The sequence below is a fragment of the Globicephala melas genome, chromosome 18, assembly GCF_963455315.2.
Source record: "Globicephala melas chromosome 18, mGloMel1.2, whole genome shotgun sequence".
Lineage (NCBI taxonomy): Eukaryota > Metazoa > Chordata > Mammalia > Artiodactyla > Delphinidae > Globicephala > Globicephala melas.
In genome coordinates, this window is record NC_083331.1 from 42614326 (window position 1) to 42637898 (window position 23573).

Sequence of the window (23573 nt, forward strand, 5' to 3'; positions counted from 1 at the left end):
AGCAGTACATTTCTCTTAGGTGTTAGTTTGGCTCTGAGAGACCCAAAAAGACTTAGCAAAAAAGAATGAGATAATTAAATTCCAAAGAGTTGAGTGAACCACTTTCCAACACAACTTCTTGTTTTATGTCTAAGAACTATGGTTCTGAAAGCTATGAATATCTACAAAAATGACAAAATCTTACTGAAAATAACCTAGAATTGCAATAGTCATTATGGGGAATGTTCCAATTAGATAAGATCATTTATTTAAGAAGTACACTTAAAAGCAAGCGTTTCCAAATTAAACAAATGGAATGGGATACTTATTTTAATTGGCATGTAGTCACTTCCAGAAGCCTTCAAGATTCCAAAATTGTTTCATTAAAAAATTTATTGCAGGGCTTCCCTGGTGGTGCAGTGGTTGAGAGTCCGCCTGCCGATGCAGTGGACACGGGTTTGTGCCCCGGTCCAGGAGGATTCCACATGCTGCGGAGCGGCTGGACCCGTGAGCCATGGCCGCTGGGCCTCCTCGTCTGGAGCCTGTGCTCTGCGACGGGAGAGGTCACAGCAGTGAGAGGCCCGCGTACCTCAAAAAAACAAAAAATTATTGCAAAAGGCTAATAAAAATGAAAGACACCAAGAAGTACCTAAGACAAAAAACCTCAAGGCTGACATGACTCCTACTGCTCCCCTCTATCCTCCTTTACCTGAGTGCTCATGTTTTACTAATTCTCTATCTGAATTGCCTTTCTACTGAAGAGACTATTAAACAGTTTTTTAAAACTAAACCTCTTGAGGTTGCAAGCAATCCTCCTCATGTATCTTTCACTCTGTGGTCAAAAGCTGACCAAAGGGCTATTGTTAAGAAATTTCCTAAACCTAGGGAGGAGTCCCCCAAAGTTTCTTGAAGAATTTAGAGTCATTATTGACGTCTATGACCCCAGGCTGCTTATACACATGTTGGTAGGACCTGGTGAAGCCAAAAAATGGATACAGAAAGCAGAATGGGGTAACCCTAAGAATGATATCTCAGAATTCTTGATCTTCAACATGGTCCCCTTATGGATAAGAAAAAGCTTGAAAAATAGCAACCCATCTTTAAAAAGTCATTCCTAAATTCTTCCTTGCCTGCACTCATAGGTATATTATTCAAACACACAAACAAAAGAAAGATAAATCTGGTACAGACTTTAAGGCCATCTGCAAGCTCTTGTCCTATGGTATTCTGGGTTTCATACAATAAATGAGGTCACCCAACCTGCTGTAGCTGCCCTATTGTAAATGGATTACTGCTACAACAGCTCCAAGGACAGAGACCTAAAATAACATCTGGGACTCCTGCATTATACCCTCCTAGGGGTCTATTATAACGCTGGGGTATGAGACAAGGAATTGATGTCTCAGTTTTAATGAACTGGGACACTGGAAAAGAGATTGCCCTCTGTACATTTTTCAACATTAACTCCAATGCTGTAATATCTACTCCCGTAGGAGGTCCCCCATATGGGCCCTTCTCAGAACTGACAGGACCCCAAGGGACCCTCTGGTAAACTGCCACCAGTAATTACCTTAAAAAGCAAAGGGGAAACAGAAATTAAAGTTAACCCAAAATCTTTCCAAATTATCTTAGCTACTGGAGCTACACTTTCTACTTTCTACACTTTCTATCCAGTCTCATAAGACCAAAACACCCCTCAGAGTGAGAAAGAAGTTTCTATAGTGGGGCTGACTAATAAAATTCGGGGAGTTTCTGTCTCAACCAGTACAAGTGACTCTGGGACCTTTTACTGAAAATCATTTCTTTTTGCCATATGATACAGCTCCAGCCAATCAATTGGGTAGAAATATCCTTTCTAAATTAAAAGGTCTAATATGTTTTCCCTCCAATGAAGAATTCACCTTAGAATTTATTGACCAACCTGAACCTGATCTTTCCAATCTGTTTTTGACATAGAAAAGGAAGAATTCCAACAAAAGTTCCCTAATTTAATTGAGGCATCCCAAAATCTATGGGCTACTTCTAATTATGACATTGGGAGAATAAAAAGTGCAGAACCTATAAAAATTCAGACAGGATAACTAAACCTCTTCCTAAATTGCCTCAGTAGCCATTAAAGGTTGAGGCCATACAAAGCTTCACACCCAGGGGCTAATTACTCCCTCCACCAGCCCCTGTAACACAGAGATCTTGCCAGTCTGGAAACCTAATGGTTGAGGATGGCTATAAACAAGATAGTTTTTCCGCATTTCTACATTGTATTTTTTTTTTTTTTTTTTTTTTTGCGTATGCGGGCCCCTCACTGCTGCGGCCTCTCCCGTTGCGGAGCACAGGCTCCGGACGCGCAGGCCCAGCAGCCATGGCCCACAGGCCCAGCTGCCCCGCGGCATGTGGGATCCTCCCGGACCGGGGCACGAACCCGTGTCCCCTGCATCGGCAGGCGGACTCTCAACCACTGCGCCACCAGGGAAGCCCAGTTTTTCCACATTTCTTGGTTGTTCCAAACACAAGCATCTTTCTCACAATTTCCATGAGACTCAAAATTGTTCACTGTTGCAGATCCCTGTTCAGCCTTTTTCTACATTGCTGTATACCCCAACAGTCAATATCTATTGGTCTTTGCTTGGAACGATTAACAATGTACCTAGACAGTCATGCTGTAAGGGTTCATTGAAGCCCCTTCTTATTTCTCTCAGGTGCTCCACCAAGATTTAAACACTCTAGTTCCTTGGGATATCTACTCTTTTAAAATATGTGCTCTGGTTACCAAAGAGCCATCCATAAAAGATTCTGTTTATTTGCTGCAACATTTAGCTGAAGATGAACATAAAGTCTCTAAGGAAAAATTACAATGATCTCTAGACACTGTTCACTATGTAGGTCATAATCTAAATGCTGATGGAATCCAGCTATCTCTAAAAAGAATTAAGCTAATCCAAGAACTTCTTACGCCCACAAGTAAGTGACAGCTTCATGGATTCGTAAGTGTGGCTGGTTATTGGAGAGTATGTGTTCCAATTTTTTCTCTAAATAGTTTCCCCACTCTATGAACTTATAATTTTACTCTATGAAATTTCAGTCTCTGAGCCCCTTCCTTGAGGAAATAAACATGAGCAGACCTTTACAGGACTAAAACAAGCCCTGCAAGAACCATCAGCCTTAGGACTACCTAACTATTCAAAACTTTTTACCTTATTTGTGCATGAAAAAGATAGCCAAGCCCTGGGAAAGTTTATGCAAAAACATGGTAATAAACATTGGCCTATTGCCTATTATAGCATACAGCTTGATACAGTTGCTCATGATTATTCTATCTGCCTTAGGGCTATAACTACTTCTGTAAAGTTAGTAGAAACTTCAGCAGATATAACACTAGGAAATGGCACTTTTTCACAAACACTGTGCACTGTCCAAAGTCTCTTTAATTCTGAATTGCCTCAACATTTCTCTGCAAGCTGACTAACCTCCTATGAGACACTTCTGCTTTCACAAGATAATTTACATTTTAAAAGTTGCAATATCCTTAAGCCTGCTTCATTACTACCCCTGCCTGACCAAGGTGAGCCCCATGGCTGTAAGGTAATAAAGTCCCATTTTGTGTCACTGTGTCCTAATTTACAAGACACTGTTTAACTAATCTGGATCTTATTTTGTTTGTTGATAGGTCATATTGTAAAGACAAAAAAGGAAATTTCCAAGTTGGCTGTACTGTTACTACCCAATATGAACTACTTGAGAGGAACAATCTCCCACAAACTAAATCAGCCCAACAAGAAGAGTTCCATGTCCTTACAAGAGCATGCCACTTAACAAAAGGACAAATTGTTAATACTTATACAGATAGGCTGTATGCCTTTGGTTCATCCATGATTTTGAGATGTTATAGAAACAAAGGGGGTTTTCTTACATTCACTGAGACCCCAATAAAAAATGAGCAAGTAGACGACCCTCTTACTGCTATTCTCTTACATTCTGAAATTGCTGTCATCAAAATTGAGGAACAATCTAAAAAGATTAAACCTATCAGGGAAAGATTCCCCTATCAGGGAAATGGCTTTGATGACTTTCTTACAAAGGCAACAGTAAGGATATCTATACAGGTTGTGGCCCATGAAGAAGAAGTCTATTCTGCTTCTGCAAAAATGACCCCTTGTTCCAAGACTTTTGCCATCCTCATGTATTTGTAATATGGCAACAGTCTTCTCCTGAATCACAGAAATTAAGATGGGTAAACAACAGTTGTAAATTCAATGAACAGTCAAGGCTATGGTAAACCCAATTAGCTGTTTTGTTCTTCCCAACTCCCTGGCAAACGTCTTTTATCAGTTTTACATTTCTTCACCCACTATAGTGCATTTAAGATGGCTCAAACTATGAAGAAACATTGGTAGGGAGACATCTATGAAATTGCAAAAAGAGTTTAGCACCAATGTCTGATTTGTCTGGTCCATGATCCTAGAAAAACTTTTTGTTCCCAGAGGCCTCGAAACTCTTCTCTCTGGACCTTGCCAGCACCTGCAGCTACACTTCATTCAACTACCACCTAGTATGGGTTAAAAATGTATTCTTCTTATTGTATATATGTTTTCTGGATAGCTTGAAGCCTTCCCCTGCCACAAAGCTGATGCCCTCATGGTGGCAAAAAAATCATTGGAAAATGTGTTTTCCACCTTCCACAATCACCAGTGATCAAGGCACTCATTTCACTGGGCAAATCACATAAGCCTTAACAAAAACTTTCCAAACTTCTTGGAATTATCACTGTCCCTATCACCCTCAATCATCAGGCAAGGTTAAAAGAACAAATGAGATCCTTAAACTTAAAATCTCTAAACTTGATGAAACTATTTGATACTGTTTGTCCAAGGTATTGCCTCTGGTCTTGCTGACTGTCCACAGTACCGTCTTTGGTAAACATAAACTCACTCCCATATGAGATAGTCACCTGTAGACCAATGTCTATTGATAATCAACTTTCTGCTGATCCCTTGTTATCTCACACTAGTATGGCTAACTACTGTAATTCTTTAATGTCTTATGCCAAAGACTATCATCAACAGGTTAAAGAAGCTTTCCTGAATCCCACCTCAAAGGATCATTTTGGCCACAGTCTGGAGCCTGGTGACTGGGTATTCTGGAAATGTCATCAGAGGAAGACAGCCCATGAACCGCATTGGGATGGACCTTACAAAGTGCTCCCAACCACTGACACTGCTGCAAAACTAGAAGGCATTGAGCCTTGTGTATACATCTCACAGTTAAGGAACTCTCCAGCTAACATCTAGTCCTGTAAAGATGCTAGAAACCTTCAAGTAAAATTGAGGAGGAAAAGAAGTAGCTGACATTAATGTAGACTGCTTCCACCCAACACACGTGATTGAGACCTCACACTTTAAACATGAAACCACTTTTTCTTTTCTTTCTTTCCTTTACTTTGGTATTGACCTGGGAAGATAATGCCATCATCTATATCTCCCAGGCCATTTTTAATGAGGGTAATTTTCAGACTGCTGGATTTATCATCAAAGATTCTGACCTATCCATAATACTAGTGACTACCTGATACTCCCTTTGACCAATTTCTCTTCTATTCCCAATTTCACCACAAACTCAGTCAACCTCCTCTAGCAGTCTCTTACCAAAATCAACTTTTACAGTCAGAACATCCAGTGCCTTTTTTTTTTTTAACCTTTCTTCGAATATAGCTGTACTTGCCCAATTAGACACAAATACCTGTGTAAATCTTAGTATATTTGCACCCCTAAGATCTCACCAGCAGCACCCATCTTTGCATGGTATTCTTTATTTCAGGCTAGGAGATTTACTCCCCAAATGCAATAAAAACATAAGCGACTCCTGGCTTGAATGGAAAAATGTAACAATCCCTGCAAATGAATCCACTAACAGATTCATCTTAACAGGAATTGTTTGTACCTCAACAGGGTTTACCTTTGTCTGTGGTGGTTAGCATTCTCCTTGAGCCTATGAATGCCTAGATGACTGGCACACAGGCAATGCCTCTTAGGTTACCTAACTGTGTCCTTAACTATTCACAGATGAATTGAGACAACTCATCGTTCAACTCCTCTGAATTTACATTGAGTTAGAAAGGACCTACAAGAACACATTCATAGTTCAGTATTCATTTCTTTTGTCAGGACCCTACTTCCCTGGTTATAAGTAAATGTAAATGAAGCTATGATCAGGAACCTCTCCTTAACTTTTGAAAATATTGCAGAATCTGCTACTAAAGCAATAGCTGCCCAATAAAATCCTTAGATTCTCTGGCCAAAGTTGTTCTTGATAATAGTATAGCCCTGGATTATCTTTTAGCTGAGTGAGGAAGTGTCTGTGTTGTGGCCAACATCACCTGTTGCACGTGGATTAACACTTCTGTGAAGTTGAAACTGTTACATAACATCACTGAGCAAGCCACTTGGCTTAAAATAGTGGCTCCTTCAAAAGGGTCTTTCGTTAAGTTATTTTATTTTGATTGGTTTGGGTCTTGAGAACCATAGCTGTGAAGTGCACTCCAAACATTGGGAGTTATCCTGCTTATAATAGTCATAGTAGCCTCCCTGGTGCACTGTACTCTCTCAAAAGGTTTAAATGCATGTTTGCAGCCGCTACTCACCAAGCAAATAATCTCTCTAGACTATCATGCCAGAAAAAGAGTGAAAAAAATGACCAACTAAAAAATTGTGACCCTGAAATCATGACCTGTGAAACCACAGAAATTCAGAAAAAAATAAAATCATGAGCTGTGATTATTACACAGAAGATCAGTAAAAGCTGTGAGAACTACAGAGTGGTAGCTGAGAGTAGTAGTAATGCCTTAAATTTAGATCACATCTTGGGTAGGCTGAGAGTCTAATCAAAATGGGGAAACTGTTGAAAAAGAGACAACAGCCCCAAAATGAAGTCACTTGTCCTAAGCTCTTCATCAGCAAACCAAGAGTACCTAACCTAATTCCATTTTCTGCCTCTCCCAGAAATGTAACCTCTAATCAAGCAACCTGGAATGACCCAGTCAACACTAGTGAGGTAATCCACCCAATAGACTCCTTCTGTCCCCCAGAGAAGGTGACCTTGCCTGAAACAATCCACTTTTTCCTAAAAACTTCCCTTTCCCACCCCTTTATGCCTGTAAAAGTCTTGCATTTTGTATAACTCTTCTGAGCTCCTTTCTACTTGCTAGATAGGATGTTGCCCAATTCATGAATCATTGAATAAAGCCAGTTATTTCTTTAAATTTACTCAGTTGAATTTTTTAACAATATGTAGGAACTTAGAGGTCATTTTTGGCTGCGTCACATAGTGTCACCAGAAAACAGCAATGAAACAGGGCCACACAGATTAAGTGGCCCTGCATTTGACCATTTTTAATATTAATTTAGCTACCTTTTTAAAGCCAGTACACTCTTTGTAATTAACCTTAGCTCATGAATTCCTAAATATATATATAATGATAACTTCCAATGTAGCATACTCTGAGTGTTTTGAGCTCAACTGTTTATGAAAAATTGCCTTCTTCTGATGAAGTAATCTGCATCTAGATTTTGTCACCATGGTAAAAACAGCTTCCTGCAAATTTGTCTTACAAGGAAGTTGGTACTTTGGAAATGGTGTTCACTTCTCTTTAGAGAAAAATACATCTTTGAAAAATGATTTTTTTTCTTTTAAAAAGAACCTGATGCTCAAAATTTCTTAAAATGTTTACTTTTTAAAAATTTTATTTTTTCAATTTTTGGTATGAAGATACTTTAGTGTCATAAGTGGTCTATAATAAGATGAAAAAGACATACTGGGATCTAAGTCAGTAATAAGTTAGTTTTATATTGAAATATTTATTTTATATGTTTAAACATAAAATGTTTCTAAAAAATGAGAACTGCTAAGCTGAATAAAAAATATAAAGTATAAACATTAAAAAACATAAATTTTCCTTAAAACAAATATTTACTTTATTAGCAAGTTTTAGCTTTTTTTTTTTTTTTGTAGCTTGAAATCATCTGCCAACTTAAGCACACCAAGAGCTTTTAATTTGACCAAAAAGACATAGCCACCTAGGGTCAGAATCTGTCCTCTTAAGGAAAACCTTGCCTGCTGTTCCCCTGCTTCTTCCATTTCAATGAGCACTCTGAGTCATCTGAGAGTTGAAACTGAGTGAACAATTAATCCACAACTAATGTTTAAACCTTACATTTTAGGCATTTTGCAGCTAAAATAAGGCAGTGTTGTTTAGTAAAGAATTTGGCTTTGAAATCAGGCAGACATAATATTGGCTCTGCCTTTCACTGACTTTGAGATTTTAGGATTTAATTAACTTTGGGGTTTTGTTTTCTCAGAATAGACATTCAGTGAAAGATAGTTATCATTATCCCTGATCCAGTAAATGTATAGACCAATTGGAAGACTGGCACGTGATTGCTTGTATATGTGAAAAAGAAACACATGTAAAATGTAAAACACAGTGAATAGTAAGACAAAAGTAATACTAAGTAGCAAAGTCATGAAACATTAGACAACCATAGAGTTTTTAAATTAAGATATGACATTTTAGAGAGAATCATAGAGATTATAAAAGTCTTCTGGATTAACTGACGGTTGAACTGAATCTTTAGCAAACTGAATATTGATTAACTGTATCCTGAGTACTGACTATGTGGCATGCACTGGGACATGCAGTTCAAAATTAAGCCAGATATAATTCTTGCCTTCTATGGGAGTTAGGACAAGTAAACCAACAACTACACTGAAATGAAATAAATCATACATGTAAGGTATGCTAAGTGAATATTGTGCCTATGCATGTGTGTGCTTGGGGAAGACAACACATACGTGTTAAAACAGCAAGTGTTAAGTACTAATGAATGACGAGGTAACAGAAGAAGAGATGCTTGAAAGATGAATTAAAATTTACCCTTAGTCTGCTACAAATTTCTTTCATAACACTTTTTTATTTGCAATTTTAAGTGTACAATTGTATATTTAATGCCTATGTTTCCAGCTAAAATGTAAGCTCCAAATTAGCTCACAACTATTTCACCCACTCTCATTTATACTAGCTGAAAATCACTGAGAAGTTTTAAGCCCATCCTTAACTCACCAAATACCATACCAAACTATCATTAATTTAAATATTGAACAAGCATTGGGGAGGCTAGGAAAAGAGTTTCCCACTCATGTAGGATTGCCTGTAGTTAAATCCTCTGCTGTAGGAATCCTTTAGTGAGCCAACAGAGAGGCACTAATATTTTTATATCCTGGTCTCATTCTGAGTTCTTTAATCTGCATTTTCCCCAAATTTTATTATCACAAATCCTTCAACTCTGATCCTTTATAATAGCTTACTAGCTGATGATATCGTTAGCCACTTTCCATATATTAAAGTAGAATTTATCCTCATGTTGCCTCTCTTTTAATGGGGAAAATTTATCTTTTCAACAGGCTTTCAGGAACACTTCTCAGTCTGGCTCAGTAACTCCAGATCAATCCAATTCTGAAATTCTGATTTGTGTTAACATATTATGCACTCATTTGCTATAAAGTTTTCCCCTGTTTGGTCATCTTCCACAAAGAACACTCCATGTTGTTGTGTGCTGAAGATGTAATGGAAATATAGCAGAAGTAGGCCAATGGAATTTTGAATCATTTGTTTATGGAACTTTTTTCTGTTTTCAGAACATGGGAAACCATATTTGGAATCACCTATAACTATAGGTAATTGCTGATTGTGTGATAATGTAATGTTGCTGATTGTGCCAGTGGCATGGTGGAATAGTTTGTATTCATTTCATGATAGGAAGCTAGCCTCACAAAGCCATTTTGTATACCTGGAGGATCAAGTCAGGACAACTTGGAATTTTTTATTATACAGATATTAAAGATGCTAAAAACGTAGTTATATGTTTTTGTGCTACTCCCTCAAAATCTGTTAGCCCCATCAAAGAATCCTGTCAAGAAAAATGTTTTCTTTACCATTCCAGCCTCTACTGGTGATCAAGGAGCCTTACCCTCTTTGTTTTGGGATTGATTCTTAGGCCCAGTATTGATTCTGGGCCTAAGCCACCACAGAACCACATCCTCCTTGAAATCAGGAAGCCCATTTCGATAGCAGCATCATCCACATTATAATCACTGTAGCATTTATCAAATATACGGATGCTCTTCTCACAAATGCATTTATTATTGTCCTTTCATTGGAGAAGGTTAGAGAATTATAGAAGGTATACCCACTCCAAAATTTCTAGCTACATTATAATTTGGATCCCAGATTATACTCTTCAAGTATGATTTTCTTAGAGCAATTTTAGTTGCTCCTTGGTCTGATGGTTTTATGATTTTTATAGATAACCCCTGAAATTATAAGTTGATCACAATAAATGAATATGTGAGAATATCTTTGTTTTATTGTATTTACATTATTGACTCTGAATCTGTAAAAGTAATGGTATTGACAATTTTTATCTGAACTAATAAATAGTAATATAATTCACCAGTATCTCAGACTAAGAACATCAGTATCCTTTATTTTTATCTTACATTCCATTTCCTCTGCAAGTCCTACTGATTCCACTTCCAAAATTTATCCTAAATCCAATCGTCTCTCTGTCATTTTTGCTTTCTGAAAACGGTATGCTCTGAGCAGCTGTAGGAGTTATAATTTGAAACTGTAAATCAAATACAGTTAATATGTATACTATATATAGAGTATATATATACATTACATACAGTAAATACAGTTTTGTATATATACAATATTATACATAATATATACTATATATTATACTATATATACATAGATATATACTATATATGAATATACATATACTATATACCCATGTTTATATACTATATTATACTATATATATACTATATCTACACAACACTATAATATATACAAAATATAAATAATGCTGTGTTATATATTATAATTTTTATATATGGTATTATATATAATATATAATAAAAACGTAAAATATAATATATATTACATGTAATATTTATTGTATATAATATTACAATAATATTACAATATGATATTAATATATTATATATTATTAATAGTATAAATTATATAGAGTGTATACATAATTTATACAATATATAATGTATATTTTACATGTTTTATATACAATAATTATATTGTATAAATAATATGTATTGTATATTACATATTATATGATAATAACATACGTAACATATGTTTTATATCATGTAATACATAATATGATATTTAATATATATATTATATAAAAATCATAAGACATTATTTATAATATAGAGCATAATATGTAATATAATATACAGTAATATAGTTATATTATTTAATATTATTATTATATCACGTATATTGTAGTATAATATATTTTTTATACTTTAATATATATATTATATATTATATATACTATACTTATATTTATTTATATATTATAATTACATTATATCTATAATTACATATATATTATATACATACATTAATAATATAAACTATATCTTATTTAATATAATATAGTTGGCATTATATCACATTATTATAAGATATATAACATATAATATATGGTAATATATGATACATGATTATATATAATATATTATATATCTTGGGGACACATAGTTATTCAAGACAGGAGCCTGTAGTGTCCCCCTTTGCCTGGCAAAGCAATAAAGCTACTCTTTTCTACTTCATCCTCCCCAATATATATATATATTATATATAGTAAATATTTTAATGATATAATAATGTATATAATATATAACTATAAAAATATTGTGATAATATACTATATCATATACATTATATATAATATATATAATATATCATGTCTATTATATATATCATATATATTATATAATTAATATAATATATTAATCATATTAATATTGACTAATATTTTATATGAAAATATTAATATATAATATGTATAATTAAATATTATATAGTATATTGTTATATTATCATATTATAACATATTTAATATCATAATATTGTCATATTATAAACATATATTTGTATTATATAACATACTATGTATTACATGATGTATAATATAATATACTATATATTATAATATTATGATAATGTATATAATATATATTTATAATATATTATATAATATATTGTACATAATTTTGTATTATATTATAATAATATAATATAATTATACTATATATAATTATATTATGCAATAATATAACTATTTAGACAATTATATAAATAACTATATAACATATCATTAATAATATAATTAATAGTAATTGTATTATTATAATATTATATGTATTAATTAATTTATCATTAAATTATTTATTATGGTTAATATTAAATATGAAAAGTTTTTGGACTCAGGCAGTGAGTATTTGACTGGAAACAGAGAAGAAAAAATATTGCACAGAAATAATTGTTGACTCTGTAAATTATAATATATGAGAACAGAAAGAGAACAGTGCAAAATATCTCACATTGCTGTTCTGTATTCTCAAGTGGATAATGTTGGATTTATCCTATGAATGAGATTGTCAGTTTTGAACAGATTACCAATTATTATGTGTTAGATGAAATGGAAGCTTTCATACTGAAGAAAAATATGTTACTTGGGAAAGAATGTGATTAGTTTCAATAATTTAGGTTAACTACATTAGGCTAACCGTGAAAGTTAATCATTAAAGAAAGCTGGGCTTCCCTGGTGGCGCAGTCGTTGAGAGTCCACCTGCTGATGCAGGGCACATGGGTTCGTGCCACGATCCGGGAAGATCCCACATGCCACGGAGTGGCTAGGCGCATGAGCCATGGTCGCTGAGCCTGCACATCTGGAGCCTGTGCTCTGCAATGGGAGAGGCCACAACAATGACAGGCCTGCATACTGCAAAAAAAAAAAAAAAAAAAAAAGCAGAAAATATTTAATGTGTCCTTTTTATGTAAACAATTCAAAATACACTGTGTCTTCTGTGAAAACAGAGTAATTCCCCTATATATGAATGAGTTCTTTTCCAAAAGTAGGTTCGTTTAATTCCATGTTGTTCATAAGTCCAGCAAAGTGCACATGGAACATTCTCCAGGACAGAACACACACTAGATCACAAAAAAAACCTCAACAAATTCAGGAGGATAGAAATTACATGAAGCTTTTTTTTTTTAACCACAAAGGTGTGAAACTAGAAATCAACTTCAAAAAAAGAAATGGGAAAAGGAAAAACAAGTGGAGACTAAACAACAGGGTCATAAAAAAAACAGATCAATAAAGAAAAGAAGAAGGGAATCAGAAAATACTTCAAGACAAATGAAAATGGAAACAACTTTCTCTCATATATATATGAACACAGTTAAAGCAGTTCTATCAGGAAAGTTTATAGCAATATAGGTTGCACTCAAGAAACAAGAAAAATCTCAAATAAACAACCTAAACTACCACCTAAAAAACTAGAAAAAGAACAAATAAAGTCCAACCTCACCAGAAAGAAGGAAATAAGAAAGATCAGAGAGGAAATGAATAAAATAGAGATTAAAAAAATAGAAAAGGTCAGAGAAACCAAGAGCTCATTTCTTGAAATGATAAAGAAAATCAATAAACCTTTAGCCAGGATCACCAAGATAGAAAGAGAGGTCCCAAATAAACAAGAAAAGAAATGATAGAGAAGAAATAACAAGTGGTACCACAGAGATACCAACCAAAAATCATAAGACAATACTATGAACAACTTATGAACAAATACTATGAAAAAATTATAAGAGAATACTATGAACAACTTATTAATATACTATGAACTATGACAACAAACTATGACAACTAAGACAACAAATATTAATATATTATACTATGAACTATGACAACAAACTATGACAACAAATTGACAACGTAGAAGAAATGGACAAATTTTTGGAAACATACTGATTTAAGAAGAAATAGACAATTTGAACAAACTAATTACTAGAAGTGAAATTCAATTTGTAATTTAAAAAAACAAAAAACTTCAAGCAAACAAAAGTCCAAGACTGGACACCTTCACAGGAGAATTCTACCAAACATATAAAGCAGAACTAATACCTATCCTTCTCAAACTATTCCAAAAATTGAAGAGAAGGGAACACTCCCAAATTCATACTATAAGGCCACCATTACCCTGTTACAAAAGCCAGGCAAGGACACTGAAAGAACGAAAATTACAGGCCAATATTTGATGAATTTAAATGCAAAAATCCTCAACAATTTTAGGATTAGCAGATTAGCAAACTGAATGCAACAATATCCTTTTGATAAAGATCATACACCATGATCAGGTTGGCTCTATTACAGAGTCACAAGGATGGTTCAACATTCACAAATCAATCATTATAATATACCACATTAACAAAACAAAGGATAAAAATCACATGATCATCTCAATAGATGTAGAAAACCATTTGAAAAAATTCAACATCCATTTATGATAAGAATTATCATCAAGGTGGTTATAGAGGGAATATATTTTAACATAATAAAGGCCATTTACAACAAATCCACAGCCAACATCATACTCAATGGTAAAACAATGAAAATCTTCCTGCTGAATTCATGAAAAAGACAAGGATGCCCGCTCTCACCACTTCTATTTAACATCGTATTGGAAGTCTTAGCCACAGCAATCAGACAAGAAAAAAAGGTTTCAGGACACACGATTCATATACAGAATTTTCTTGTGTTTTTATTTACGAATAATGAAATCTCACAAAGAGAAAATTAAAAAGAAACCAATCTTGTTTAAAATTACATCAGAAGGAATACAATACTAGGAATAAACCTTACTAAGGAGGTGAAAAGCCTACACCCTAAAAATTATAAAACATTAATGAAGGAAATTAAAGAAGATCCAAAGAAATGGAAAGATACTCCATGCTTTGGATTGGAAGGATTCATGTTTTTTAAAATGGCCACATTATCCAAAGCAATCTACATATTTAATTCAGTCCCTATCAAATACCCATGACACTTTTCACAAAACTAGAACAAATAATCCTAAAATTCAGATGGAATGACAATAGATTTCAAATTGCCAGAGCAATCTTGAGAAAACAGAACAAAGCTAGAGATATAACCGTCTAAGACTTCAGATTATGCTACAAAGCTACAGTAATCAAAACAGCATGGTTTGGCACAAAAACAGATACATAGATCAATGGAATAGAATAGAGAGCCCAGAATAGAGAGCACCTATGGTCAATTTATCTATGACAAAGAAGGCAAGAATATACAATGGAGTGGAGTGGTGCTCAGAAAGCTGCACAACCACATGTAAAACAATGAGATTAGAACATTCCCTCACACCATATACAAAAATAAACTCAAAATAGTTTAAAGACCTAACTATAAGACATAACACCATAAAACTCCCAGAAGACAACATAGGCAGAACATGCTTTGATATAAATCATAGCAATATTTTTTGGATCAGTTTCCTAAGGCAAAATAAATAAAAATAGAAATAAACAAATGGAAACTAATGAAACTTCAAAGCACAGGAAAGGAAACCATTGATAAAATGAAAAGATGACCTATGGAATGGGAGAAAATATTTTCAAATGATGTGACTGACAAGAGGTCAATATCCAAAATATACAAATAGCTCATAAAAATCAATATCAAAAAACCCCAATTTAATCAAAAAATGGGCAGAAGAAGTGAATAAACAGTTTTACAAGGAAGACATACAGATGGATAACAGGCACATGAAAAGATACTCAACATCACTAATTATTAGAGAAATGCAAATCAAGTCAACATGAGATATCACCTCATACCTTTCAGAATGGCTATCATTAAAAAGTCTACAAATAACTAATTTTAGAGAGGATGTGGAGAAAAGGGAAGACTTGTACATCGTGGGTGGGAATGTAAATTGGTGCAGCCACTATGAAAAACAGTATGGAGTTTCCTCAAAAAACCAAAAATCTAACTATGATATGATCCAGCAATTCCACTCTTGGATATATATCCAGAGAAAAATGAAAACAGTAACTCAAAAAAATACATGCTCCCCAGTGTTCATAGCAGCACTATCTAAATAGAGTAGCCAAGATATGGAAGCAACCCAAGTACCCTCTCAACGAAGGACTGGCATAAGAAGATGTGAATATATATATATATATACATATATATATGAATATATATATATAACCATATACATATAAAGGAATATTACTCAACCAGAAGAAAAGAATGAAATTTTGTCATTTTCAGCAACATGGATGGACCTAGAGAATATTAGACTAAGTGAAATGTCAGACAGAGGAAGACAAATACTGTATGATGTCACTTATATATGGAATCTAAAAAAATAATACAAATGAGTGTATGTGTAAACATAAATAGACTCACAGGTATATAAAAAAACTTGTTAACAAAGGATAAAGCAAAGAAGGTGAGGCAAATTAGGGGTATAGCATTAAAAAATATGAGCTACTATGTAAAATATATATAAGCAACAAGGATATATTGTATAGTACAGGGAGTTAAAAATATCTTGTAATAACCTATTGTGTAGTATAATCTGTAAAAATACTGAATCCCTATGCTGAACACCTGAACTAATATAACATTATATATCAACTATACTTCAATAAAAAGAATGTCTAAAACCCAATACAATAGATAGTATTTTTAAATGGTAGATTTAAAAAAGAGACTTAGCATTTCAAACTTCATTATTGAAAAAGACATTTAAACAGGCATGCTGCTATAACGATAATTTATGTAAAAAATCAAGTACAACAATGGCATATATCTCTGTGTGTGTGTGTATATACACACACACACACACATATGTGTATATATGCCAAACCATATAAAAATAAAAATAAGCAAACTAACAATACGTGTGTGTGTATATGTATATATATATATATATATAGAGAGAGAGAGAGAGAGAGAGAGAGAGAGAAAGAGAGACAGAGACAAAGAGACAGAGACAGAGACAGAGAGACAGAGAGACAGACAGAGATATTCAGCATATGGTTTCTACTGGTATCATTTCTGGTCTCTTTTGATTTATTTTCTCCTGATTTGGGGGTCACATTTTTATCCTTTGCTTGCCTGGTAATTTTTGGATGTAATGCCAGACACATTGAATTTTACCTTGTCGATCACTAGATATTTTTACATATCTAAAAATATTCTTGTTGTTTTCAATCCAATTGTTTTAGTTGCATGTAGTTTCAAACTTACATAATCTAGAGTAAGTCTATAGTTTTGGACTAATTTTATTTCACCAATGAAACAACAGCTTTCTGATTATTCTACTCAATACCCCATGATTTACAACATTTTTCCACCTTAGCTAGTGGAACACAAATTATTAATTGCTCTGTAGAAAAATTTTTTTTTGAACCTGTTTCAGGTGGTTCTTTTCCTGACCTCAGGTATTTTACTCAAACCCATGTGTTGATCAGTACTAAATTGCATTCAGATCTCTGAAGCTCTCTTTCTGTACAACTTACTTCTCACTTGTACTATTCCCTAAAACCTCCAGTTGTCTTGGTCTCTACAGACTCTCAGTTCCTTCTTCTCAACTCAGGGTGACAGGCAGGTCTGCCTGGGTTCCACTATTGCCATTGCCAGTAGTCTCTTCAGGCATTTAGTGGGGACACTTTTAAGGCTCACTTTATTTCCCCTTTCTCATATTCACTGTTTTGCACTGCCTCATTTCAAATGTCTGAAACTATTGACATACACATTTTTTTTTCCAGTTCTGTGTTGTTTCCTTGTAACTCTGTCTTGGGGTGAAGAGGAAGTCCTCGAAATAAGTAGTTTTTACATCATCCAGAAAACTGTTTCACAAACATAATACTTCCATATACTTTCAATACTTGTATTTGCATTTCTGTTTAGGATTGCATTGGTGTCAAGTAGAATTGACCAGGAGCAGCTCTGAGCACCCTGCACCAGATCAAACACAAGCAGGATTTCCTTCCCCTCCCCCTCCCCCTCCCCCTTCCCTTCTCCTTCCCTCCCCCTCTTTCTCTCCCTCTCCTTCTCCCTCCATACATCTACTCCCTGAATGCCTGCTGCATGGCCAACACAAGCTGGGAAGCGCTTTGGGATGTGTCCTGGCTCTACAGTCTCAGCTTGGTTCACTGTAGATTGATGAACCCAGGCTGCCAGAAGCAGTTTACCAAGGGGGTCTGCTTCTATGTTACTCCCTGAACCTGGGGCCTTGGATCCAGCATGAAGAAGGAATTTCGGACAGCCACTATATATGAGTGGTGGTGGGCTGATGCTGCACATCCTACATTTGCAAATCTGACAGGATTGGTGGTTGGGACTGGAGTCAGGAAGAATCGTTGCCCTGCAAGGACCCTCTGCTACCCTTTCTCGCATTACTTCCCCACCCTCACTGACTTGTGTGAGAAGATTTGGAGCAATTCCTTCAAGGTGAGCCCTGAGCATGGGAACAGTAGAAGTGTCTCCAGAAGTGGTTTGAACTTGCTCAGGGAAACCCCAAAAGGCCTTGGCCTGCCACTTTGCTGTTCCTGCCTCATTCTTGGAATTCTCCTACCCTCTCATGGTCTTCTCTCTGTTCCTGTCATTTTTCTCCTGAGAGCCTCTTCTTCTTCCACTTAATCCTGCACTCTCACTAGCTATGGGCCAGCCTGGGCCATGGCAGCTTCCTTCCTCAGGCCCTTCCTTAAAAGGCACAGGCTGGGGGTTTGGTGGGACATTAAGTTTACAAGAGCTGACACCAGAGTCTTGCACATTGAATTCTAGACCCCCTCCACTGCTCTGCTCTGCTTTTCCCTCTCTGGGAGCAGCCCAGGCTGGAGATGCCAAGGTGACCCACCTCCTCCTGCTTTTAGGGATGGTGGGGCAATGATATAGGGTGCTAAGCCCTTTCTCATCCAGTATACACCCACCTCTTTCCATGGCTGAGCTAATGGTGACAGCCCTGGCTTTTAGTCCCATGATGGTGCCTCCAATAAAATGGCAGTTGACCTTAAAAATAAGTAAATAAATTAATTACTTTAAAAAATGGAGGGGAGTTCCCTGGTGGCTCAGTGGTTAAGAATACACCTGCCACTACAGGGAACACGGGTTCAAGCCCTGGTCCTGGGAAGATTCCACATGCTGTGGAACAACAAATCCCATCTGCCACAACTACTGAGCCTGCATTCTAGACCCTGTGAACCACAACTGCTGAGCCTGCATGCCACAACTAATGAAGCCCACATGCCTAGAGCCCGTGCTCAACAACTAGAGAAGCCACCACAATGAGAAGCCTGCACACTGCAACAAAGAGTAGCCCCCCCCCCAGGCTGCAACTAGAGAAAAGCCCGCGTGCAGCAATGAAGACCTAATGCAGACAAAAATCAATCAATCAATCAATAAAAATAGTCATCTGGAACAGTATCAGGTATTAAAAAAGAAATGGCAAATAAATAAGTAAAGATTTATTCTGGTCAAGGAGGACCAAAAACAATTGCATTGTTTTTTCCAAAAGAAAGTTTCATGATACTGGTATTTCTTACTTAAAGTATTGGGGAAGTCTTGAACCATCATAAGGCATAGCTTTAGTCATGATAAACTCAAAAGAAGCTGTGTCCCGACTGTCAATTATATCAGATTTATTTTTCATGCAGTAATTTAATGTTCTCAAACTAGACCTTTTTCACTGAATTAATATTGCTAATTTTAACATTTATTTTTTGACTTGTATAAAATTATTAAATTTTCTTTGATTGAAAGTAATAAAAAAATTTAAACAACAATAACTTTATACCTAAATTCATGTTTGGACTTAAGACCACTAGCAGACCACTAGCATTTCTGGCCACTGATCTTTAAAGTATTAGATTTCATAAAGGGTAAAATAATCGTTAGTTCTTTTTGGTGAGTGTCCACAACCTCTCCCAGCTTTGTTGATATGTGTGGGGTCCTATCAACTTAAAAACATGTTCAATCCCTCGAAAACTATTTTATTTTCTTTCAATACTAACTATCAGTCAGGACTAGTCTTGGAATAGAGCTCTCAATAATGCACATATTAAGTTTAGCAAATATTTTTCAATATAATGGTAGACTCCAGTATTTTAACTGTGGTATGATTCAGAATTTCAAATTTTGTTCCTAAAGCTCCTGCTTGGCTTGTTTGAGCTAGTGCTGATTAAACTATCACATATATTTTTGTCATTGGGCATTAAGGTGATGTGTGCAAAGCCAAAAAAAACAAACAAAAAATGCAGTCAGAATTGAGGATTGCCCTGTGAAATTTTCTATTGGGTAGTAAGTTCCAATATAATCTGTTTGTCCTTGTGCATAGGTCTTTGACGTCAAGGAATTCTTCTTAATCTATATTTAGATTTTATTTTTTTCCTGATGATACTAAGCACAATCCTTTAACACAACAGAGATTTAGTGAATGTAAAAGGAACATTTCACCATTTGGCCTCTCTTTGGATTGCTTGAACATCATTGTGTTGCTTTATTTCATTTACCAAAGTGTCTGGTACAAAGGATCTGCCAAAGGCATCTGCTTTAAAATCCCAACCCCCTTCTGTGCTAGCTACTAAGTCTTAATTCTTCCTCTAAATTTCCAGAAGAACTTCTGTAACTAAATACCTGATATTTGTGGTGTCCAGTCATCTAGGATCCATTTGCTTGGTTGCATCTCAAAACTATCGTATTTAGTCCAAGAGTCTGTAAATATTTTAACATTTTTCTGAGGATATATCTAATTCCTCTTACACTGCTCAATACTGAACATTCATCTGTATTTATGGCATACATTTACTCCCACCTTCCTTCACCTAGATATGACCAACTTCAGGGCTTATTTTTACTGATTCCCAAACAATAACATGACCTTCAATCCAGGGACTGTCACCAGTAAATCAGAAAGCCTGTTTTTTCCTTGGTTGCAAGTGAAATTGTGGTTCAAACCATGTGACATTATAAACTGTGAGGTCCTGAGGTCTCCAACATTGCCTCTAAAGGTATCAAAGTAAGCTTTTCATAAAGAAAATGGACTCCCTCTAACATTTCCTGTCACATGATCTTGAATTTTGAACTGCTTCTACTTCATTCAAATATTTCTCTGATGTTTAACATAACATGATAGGTTTCTCTGTCCACTGGGCATGCTGATGTCATTTTATGTTGAAAGATGTCTCTTTTTATGCCCAGTGACAAGATACCAATACGCTACAGTAAACATATTTCAAATCCAAAATCCAAGCAATCTTCAATGAGGTGTAATTTTTAATTCCTACCAAAGGCTTCATTCTTTATTCTTTTAATTTCAGCAACTCTTAAAATTATTTGAGTGTTTGCATCACAATGTTCTTCAAGCAATGTTTGAGCCACAGCCTTTTAATATCTTTTAATACTTATTTATTTTTAGGCCTCATTCAAATACAAGTCTCAGGACCTTGTGGATAGAGTCCACCATTCTTCCTAAATGAGAGATGTGATTCAGTAGAACCCAAATTTTCCTATTAGTTTCTGTACTACCCATTTTGTTGTGAGGGTCAGTAAAAAATAGGACTCTATTTCTCATTTTTGGAGAGATACTTCAGCCCATGATAATCGTCCCCAACATTTCACAGACTCTGCTCAATTTTGAATTTTGTCTGGTTAAATCAGTCAGTCTTTATTTGTTATATTGCTGACTACTGTCCTATTTTCCTGTCTCTCTAAGGAAGCAATTATCACTATACTTTCAACTTAATGCATCAATGGATTCTAATGATTTTTACAGTCTAAATGCTGTTGTATTCCTTTATGATAGTATACCAGTGAATTAAATATTCCATTTAGAGAAACATGAGAAAGTACTGAAGTCCACTCCACATAAATGTGGATAATGTTTGGTTGTATTATAAAAAAGAATGGGTAAGAGTGGGCTAGTTAAATTTATTTTGACATATCAATAACCTTTGTCTTGTTTCATTTCTTTATCATATCTCTTCCAGAAAAATCTCTTAGTGAAATTGCCTTGTTTGCTGCCCAATAGCCTTACTGTCAATCTCTATGAACCTACTGCCAGAAGGAGTTGTTAAAAAGTTAGTTATTGGAAATAAATACCCTTACTTGGATCCATTTCTTAATCAGAGGAATAATATCTTATTATATTCCCAGAATTCTGTATTTGTTAATATTTATTATAGAAGATGGTCAGAGAAATTTCAAAGCTTTTCAGATGTCCAATTTTTTCTTTTTGTTTGTTTGTTTGCGGTACGGGGGCCTCTCACTGTTGTGGCCTCTCCCGTTGCGGAGCACAGGCTCCGGACGCGAGGCTCAGCCGCTCCGCAGCATGTGGGATCTTCCCGGACTGGGACACAAACCCATGTCCCCTGCATCAGCAGGCGGACACTCAACCACTGCGCCACCAGGGAAGCCCCTCAAATGTCCAATTTTAATCAGGTAAAGGGTATATTCGGCTCACCTCCAATTTTAAAAATAGTAGGTTCAAATCTCTCCATTTGCACATAATACCATCTCAATTATACTTTAATGTAATGGTAACAAAACACAAAACTAATTCTCCTTTCATAATTTTCAGTCTTTTACCAGAGCATATCTGTATCCTCCACATTTTACCTGTGGGTCTTTTAGAGTGTTCTCTCTACCTCTAATGGGCATTGCACATTTACTGCCTATATCTGGTCACCTCTAAAAGTTTCTCATATTTCTTGTAAACTTTTCTCCCATATAATTGCCTAAGACCTTGGTTCCACCTGCCAGGGATTGTGCTAGAAGATCCCTGTCTTTCAGTTAATCATTTTCAAATTATTTCCTCTTTAATCAAGGGGGGGAGTATTTACCTTATAAGTAAATATCATTTCTACTTAAGTAGCAACAACAGCAGAAGTATCTGAAGGTTTTCCAGTAACTGGAAGAACCAGTACTATTTACTCTTTTTTGCTTTAGTTTCTATCTTTATTCTACCCTTACCATTTTTGTTTTTGCTTTTTATTTACCAGTGCTGTCACATAACTAGGAAAAGTCTAATTACATTTGCCTCATTTGGTGCTCCTTGTTTCACACTTTAAACAATTCCCAGGTCTATGTCATTCAAATTTTACTTATATGTCCCAAATGATCTGCCATATTTGCCCACATAGGCTATGCAGGGATGCATAGACAGATATTCTGGAATCAAAGTATCATGTTATTTTTTTCTATCCTTTTTCTTTTGAACAAAAAGTGCATTAATAACTTTGATTTATTCATGGATCTGAAAATAAAATCCCATTCCTGTAACCAATCTATACCATTAAAAATTGTTAAACTGTAAAAATAAATGAACGAATGAACTGAACAAATCAAAGAAAGTAAGAAGGAAGGAAGGAGAGAGGAAAAGAAGGAAAGAGGAAAGGAAAGGAAAAGAAAAGAGAAAAGAAAAGAGGGAGAGAGGAAAGTAAGGAAAGAGGGCGGGAGAGAGGAAGGGAGGGAGGGAAGAAGAGAGAGAAGGAAAAAATTCCCAAGTTTTACACAGCATTGAGCTTTCTTATTGATTATTGGAGGGTACAATCCCATCAGTTCTGGTAGAGGATGATAAGATGCAGCTCCCTAAGCTTCCCATTTGCTGCACTGGAATGCTTTTTGGGTTCAGAGTCTGAGACC

The 23573-nt window shown here is 35.2% G+C and overlaps 1 pseudogene; it reads left to right on the top strand.

The window, feature by feature from the left end:
• LOC132593830 (sperm-egg fusion protein Juno-like) overlaps window positions 1–18552 on the top strand; it is a 40558-nt pseudogene extending 22006 nt beyond the window's left edge.
• The last annotated feature ends 5021 nt before the right edge of the window (window positions 18553–23573 follow it).